Source organism: Zingiber officinale, chromosome 2A, assembly GCF_018446385.1.
Source record: "Zingiber officinale cultivar Zhangliang chromosome 2A, Zo_v1.1, whole genome shotgun sequence".
Classification (NCBI taxonomy): Eukaryota; Viridiplantae; Streptophyta; class Magnoliopsida; order Zingiberales; family Zingiberaceae; genus Zingiber; species Zingiber officinale.
The window spans coordinates 157,136,522-157,142,525 of NC_055988.1; the positions used below are offsets into that span (position 1 = coordinate 157,136,522).

A 6,004-nucleotide genomic window follows, 5' to 3' on the forward strand; every position below is an offset into this window, starting at 1 on the left:
GCTACTACCCATGAGTGACCGAGTGTGACACGACAGGACAAGCGGCACGCTCCAGCTACCACTACCCATGAGTGGCCGAGCGTGCGGCTCAAGCCATTGACCCTCTCAACCACAAGGGAGACATGGTCGCCGGCATGCATGCAATGACATGATGCGAATAATGCAGCAGTCATCATATATATATAAACAGAAAACAGGTATGCTACAGGAAGCCAGCATGCTCAGCAAGGTGTGTAAATAAACAACAATCAAGGCAGGTAAACATGGTATCAGGTGTCCATATATCCAATACTACTATCTAATGTCTGGTATCTGGTATCCAATACCTAGTACTATAGTATCTACTAAATATCATCGATAGCAACGAGAGACTGTATAGATACAGAAACGAGTAGCTCAAAGGTTGAGTGGAAGTATCAAGCGCAGGAAAAATAAGAGTGGAGCCAAGATAGATACAGCAACTATTTGAACATAAAGCTCATGCACTAGGATTAAAATACTAAAGAAATAAAGCAAGAAGTACCCGCCTGTAAATGTAGGCTAAATCCGACGTCAATCTCGTCACAGCATCCGCCTTGATCAAAGTCCTGCGTCAACGTATCCATTTTAACCATATACATATAGAACCAAATAGTTAAGGCAATACTCAAAACAGACATGCTAATATGGGTTCCTTCCTTATCTAAATAAACCCTACACTGATCTACTCCAAAACAATTCCCAACTTCTAATTTACATTCACCATTCCAGCACACACACTATGACAATTTGGATTTCCAATCATGCATTCGTTCCCTAAATACAAATGCATAAATTCATACTCAACTAAACTAAGTATCCAACAAATCCAAGTCTTTACCCAACAGTGAACTCACCTCTGTTGACTCCCTGCCCGGAGATGGAATTCGCCAGCACAACCACAAAGATGCTGCTCGCTACCTCAGAAGCACAACCACAATTCTACAAGGCTACTAACAATTGAAATTGCACTAATCAGTAATTCCAACCGAATCTGATCAACATAAGGAATTCTAAGCATGCATTGGGTCCATATACACTGGTACAGTACGGAATTATCTCATTCCTTAACAAAATCTACATCTACCAATTATCTAAGCAACAAACAACAAGCTTCCCATTCTAACAGAATTCTCATACCACACCAGCGCCTCCCACTGGTAACTTGCTATTGAAAGGTGAAATCATCGACACTAGCACACCGATGCTGCCCAAATGCTGCTGATTAACAGATCCAAGTCCTCACAGAGCTATATGCATCACAAGCATCCCAAACATTACCTAATCAGTATCAAATTCCATCTAAAACCAACATTTAAGTATGAAATCTAACATCTATAGTGATAGAAACCTTACCTACTAATCCCCGGATGAAGCACAGCAGTTGGGAATTGTGGCCGGACTCCTCACAGTGAGCCACTGCCAAAATTCACGAACAGAGCTCCTACAGGGCTTTCAAACTATTGCAATCACACCATCAATGCACAATTCTGATGGAATACAATCTCAGATCCACAAACCTACAATCTTAATACTGTAAATACCTTACCCATGAGTCTCGGATGATGAACAGCTGCTGGAGGTTGTGATCGATCCCCTTCCCAGCAAGCCACTGCCACCACAAAACCTCAATCCATACAATCCTCCCAACCTGGTATCAAATCACAGGTCTTCATCACTAAGGAAACCCTAATCTAAACCATCCATACCTCAATACCTTGCTGCCGAAGACCTCCACAATCGGCTGAGAGAAACCCGACCCGATCCACTCGGCTCCAGCCTCGGGAAGATGAGGAAACTGCCTGAGGTATACGTCCTCGTCCCTATCAAGCTCTGGAACAGGAGTTACCACCCTCGGAGTCACCGGAGCTCAGATTTGCTCCTCTCGACTGAAGATTCCCCGTGTGCCGCTGAAATCCGAGGAGAGGAAGAAGCTCTGGTGACGCTGTCATCGAGGGTTAGAGGCCTAGGAGGTTTTGCCGACCGCCGGATTCATCGTCGCCGTGAGCTCGGGTGTGGAGGCGCCGTCGCTACGCTGGGTCGGTGGTTTCGGGAGAAGAAGACACGAAGAAAAGAGGTCGGGGTCGGCGCTTTTAGGGCTTCGGTAGGGGGTTACTGTAGCTTCTTATAAAGGTAGGGTTTAAGTTCTTCCCAACCCTTAATTAGCCCTCCTCTAAAGATGATTTCCAATATCATCTTAAGCTCAATAATTTATCCCCTTAAATACAGTCATACGTCCTCCAAATAAATCCAGAAAAATGTCCAAAAATTCCCTTAAATCATTATAGGTTATTTTATTTTGCCATATCTCACACATTTAATTTGCTTATATTTCTAAAGTTGGTGTGAGACATTCTTCTATGCCATAACCATGTTTCTTCTTTTTGTGTTAAATAACACTTAATGGAAGAAGTGGTTAAGTTGATGGCATAGATGTTGTCTTTTCTAAAACCTTTTAGGCTTATGGTAGGATTATCTAGATGTTTGATTAAACACTATGTGGATAGAAATTTAACCTTATACCTAGTATCACATAATTGACTTATACTCAGAAGATTATATTTAAAATTTTCAACAAGTAAAACATTTGTAATTATAAAGTCTATTTTTAATTCAATATTACCTATACCAATTACCTTGAGTTTGCCGTTGTTTCCAAAGGCAACTGTTCCTAAGCTTTTGTAAGTGAGTTGAGTGAACTTGGTGTGATCTCCAGTCATATGTTTGGAGCAACCACTGTCCAAAATCCACTTGGTTTCCTACAGTAAGTAGGATTTAAAGTTAGTCTTTTTATTTTTGAGCAGGCATTATTTAAGTTAATTTTAAGTTTAAAATTAAAATTTTGAGATTAATTTTTAAGTTTAAAATTAAAATTAATTTTTAAGTTTAAAATTAAAATTTTGAAATTAATTTTTAAGTTTAAAATTAAAATTTTGAAATAATTTTTAAGTTTCAAATTAAAATTTTGAAATAAATTTTTAATTTTAAAATTAAAATGTTGAAATAATTTTTAAGTTTAAAATTAAAATTTTGACATAAATTTTTAAGTTTAAAATTAAAATTTTGAAATTAATTTTTAAGTTTAAAATTAAAATTTTGAAATAATTTTTAAGTTTAAAATTAAAATTTTGAAATTAATTTTTAAGTTTAAAATTAAAATTTTGAAATTAATTTTTAAGTTTAAAATTAAAATTTTGAAATTAAGTTTGAAATAATTTTTAAAATTAAAATTTTGAAATAAATTTTTAAGTTTAAAATTAAAATTTTGAAATAAATTTTTAAGTTTAAAATTAAAATTTTGAAATTAAGTTTAAAATTAAAATTTTGAAATAATTTTTAAAATTAAAATTTTGAAATTAATTTTTAAGTTTTAAATTAAATTTTAAAATTAATTTTTAAAATTAAAATTTTGAAGTTAAGTTTTTTTTTTAATTAAACAAATTTAAGCCTTATTCATCTCACCCGATCTATATTATCAGTCAGGGAATCCTATGATTTTGTGAGATGAAATTGGATTTTTTAATTATGGAGTTTTGGTTTAACTTGTGTTAGATTCAGATTTAGCTTTGGTCTCCACAAATAGGCAATCTTCGGATAAACTTCTAAGCTTGGTGAGTCACATGGACGTCATTAGTAGTAACCAACCTTTCGAGGTTTTCCGAATAGTCCTATCCACGGAGCTTAGTACTAAATCTTGGTCTAACTGGTTAGGATTCATTTAAGGGTAGCTTCGGTCAGTTCCACTTGGCCAAATGCACCAGATCGAAACCATATCTTTCTAGACATGCGATGCCCAAGCTTCCCTAACGTACTATCATCCAAAAACTTCACCAGTACCATGATTCAAGTTAAACTTGGTCTCTTTTTAACTAATCCTAATTACCCTGTCGGGTTAGTTAATTTTGGAGGTGCCAGCTATTCTGGAGCTTCCCCCTGAATTATTGACCTTTAATTTAAATTTTCGTTTTAGGTTTGTGTCTGTTTCTTTTATAGTTATAATTAACTTGGTGATAGTTTAAATTTTAGATTTTTTTATTTAGGTTTGTATTTTGGTTTTTTATTTGGTTTAATCGAGTTTATATAATATACTTTTTCTTTAGGTATATAATATTGATTAAGTCCTACTTGCGTGGTCAGACACGCTTTTGGAACCCAAGCTTGATTAGTTGATTTGTATTGAGTTATTAATGACTTAAAAGTTTTATTTGAGTTCGACTTGTATCCGAGTCCGGTTTTATTATAACATGCTTTTTGATTGTTCAGGATTAAGTCAAGATTTTTTGATCTTGTTGTAAATTTTTCTAGCATTTCTTTTAAATTGTTAATATCATTTTTTAATGATAAATTCTCCTCCTCAAGTGTTAGATCTTGAGTTGGATTTGAGTTTTTGATTTGTTCCTTGAGGTTTTGATTTTCCTCAAGAAGTGATTTGTTTTCATTTTCTATTTTAATTAATTTACTATTTAAACAGGAAATGATTCTAAAAATTTTTTTGTTTAAATTAAGATATACCTCATTCGGGCCTTCGGAAACGAGTACGGACTCGTGGCTTGTTTCGGGTTCAGACCCGTCTTCATCTTCCGTCTCGTCTTCTGTTTCAGCTTCGGCGAGGTGGCTCGATGTTTCGCTCTTCTTCCTCCGATTCGTCAGTGGAGTCGTCCCACATTGCTTTGAGGACCTTCTTTTGGTTGGCTTGTTTGTCGAACTTTGATTTTGGGCATTCGTTCTTGTAGTGTCCTTTTTTGTAGCAGAAGCAAGTCACGTTCTTTTGTTACGAGAGAGCCGATCTTTTGAAGGTCCTTTTTTGCTGATCTTTTTTCTCTGGTGAACATTTTTCTTACCAAGTTCACCAGGTGTTCTTCGTCTTCGGAGTCTTGGTCGGAATCTTCTTCATATTCAGGCTTGCTCTTCTTTTCTTTTGAGGAACCTGCAAATAAAGCTATACCTTTCTCGGCTCCAGCATTAGTTTGTTCATGTAATTCTAATTCACAGAAAAGCTCGTCTAATTTTAACTTAGAAAGATTTTTAGAAATTTTGTAGGCATCCACGATTGATGCCCACAAACTATTACGTGGAAAAGCATTTAATGCGTACCTTATTAAGTCTCTATTTTCCATCTGGTGGCCTATCGCATGAAGCCCGTTGAGGATGTCCTTGATCCTCACGTGGAGCTGATTCGCAGTTTCGCCTTCTTGCATTTTTATATTAAGAATTTTATTTAAAAGCAGGTCTCGTTTTGTTACCTTGGCATCGCTCGTTCCCTCGTGCAACTCGATCAATTTGTCCCACAACTCTTTAGCGTTTTTGTGTGGACCGACTCTGTTCAGTTCTTCTCTTGTTAATCCGCACTGTAGAGTGTTGATCGCTTTATTTTCTGTTGACACCTTTTTCTTCAAATATGTTGTCCAGTCTTCAGGATCTAGTATATTCTTGGAGTTGTCTGCTGGAATTTTATAGGGTCTCGTAACGCTCATCCACTGGTCGAAGTCTGTTTTGAGGTAAACCTCCATGCGCTTCTTCCAGTACGGAAAATCGTCCCCGTTGAAGAGTGGAGGTCGTACTGTGCTGAATCCTTCTGTCTGAGACATTTTAGTCCTGCGCACAGAAGAAAGAAAAGAAAAACAAAAATCCCAAGACTTGGTCTTGGATTAGTAGTGCGGAAGAAGAAAAAATAATAGAAGTATCTAAATTGGTGTTGCACCAATTTAGATTTAATTACAACGAAAATATTCAAAAAAAAATGATAAACCAGTTTGGAATTAAGTGTAAAACAGAAGACCGAAAAAAAAGAAAAGGTTTCACCCCCAGTCTGATTGGTGGTTGCACCAAATCAGAGCGGTACCTGCTCTGATACCACTTGTAGGACCGTGATCGTTCGATAGAGGGGGGCGGGGGGTGAATATCGATTCGAAAATTCGAGTGTAAAAGTACACAGCAGAAAAGTAAATGAACACAATTGATTTTACTTCGTTCGGAGCCTGTGACG

The 6,004-nt window shown here is 36.3% G+C and overlaps 1 long non-coding RNA gene across 3 annotated transcripts; it reads right to left on the reverse strand.

Moving 5' to 3' along the window:
• Positions 1-479: 479 nt before the first annotated feature.
• Positions 480-2,096, reverse strand: LOC122040203. Of its 3 annotated transcripts, none has more exons than XR_006128544.1 (6): positions 1,736-2,096; positions 1,568-1,669; positions 1,375-1,478; positions 1,159-1,268; positions 876-968; positions 480-587 (listed from the first exon to the last, which is right to left on the reverse strand). It is a non-coding gene; the product is annotated as an uncharacterized LOC122040203 (long non-coding RNA). The 3 variants fall into 3 exon arrangements; XR_006128543.1 differs by having other exon boundaries at positions 1,568-1,630; positions 1,728-2,096; XR_006128545.1 differs by having other exon boundaries at positions 876-971; positions 1,568-1,630; positions 1,728-2,096.
• Positions 2,097-6,004: the final 3,908 nt, after the last annotated feature.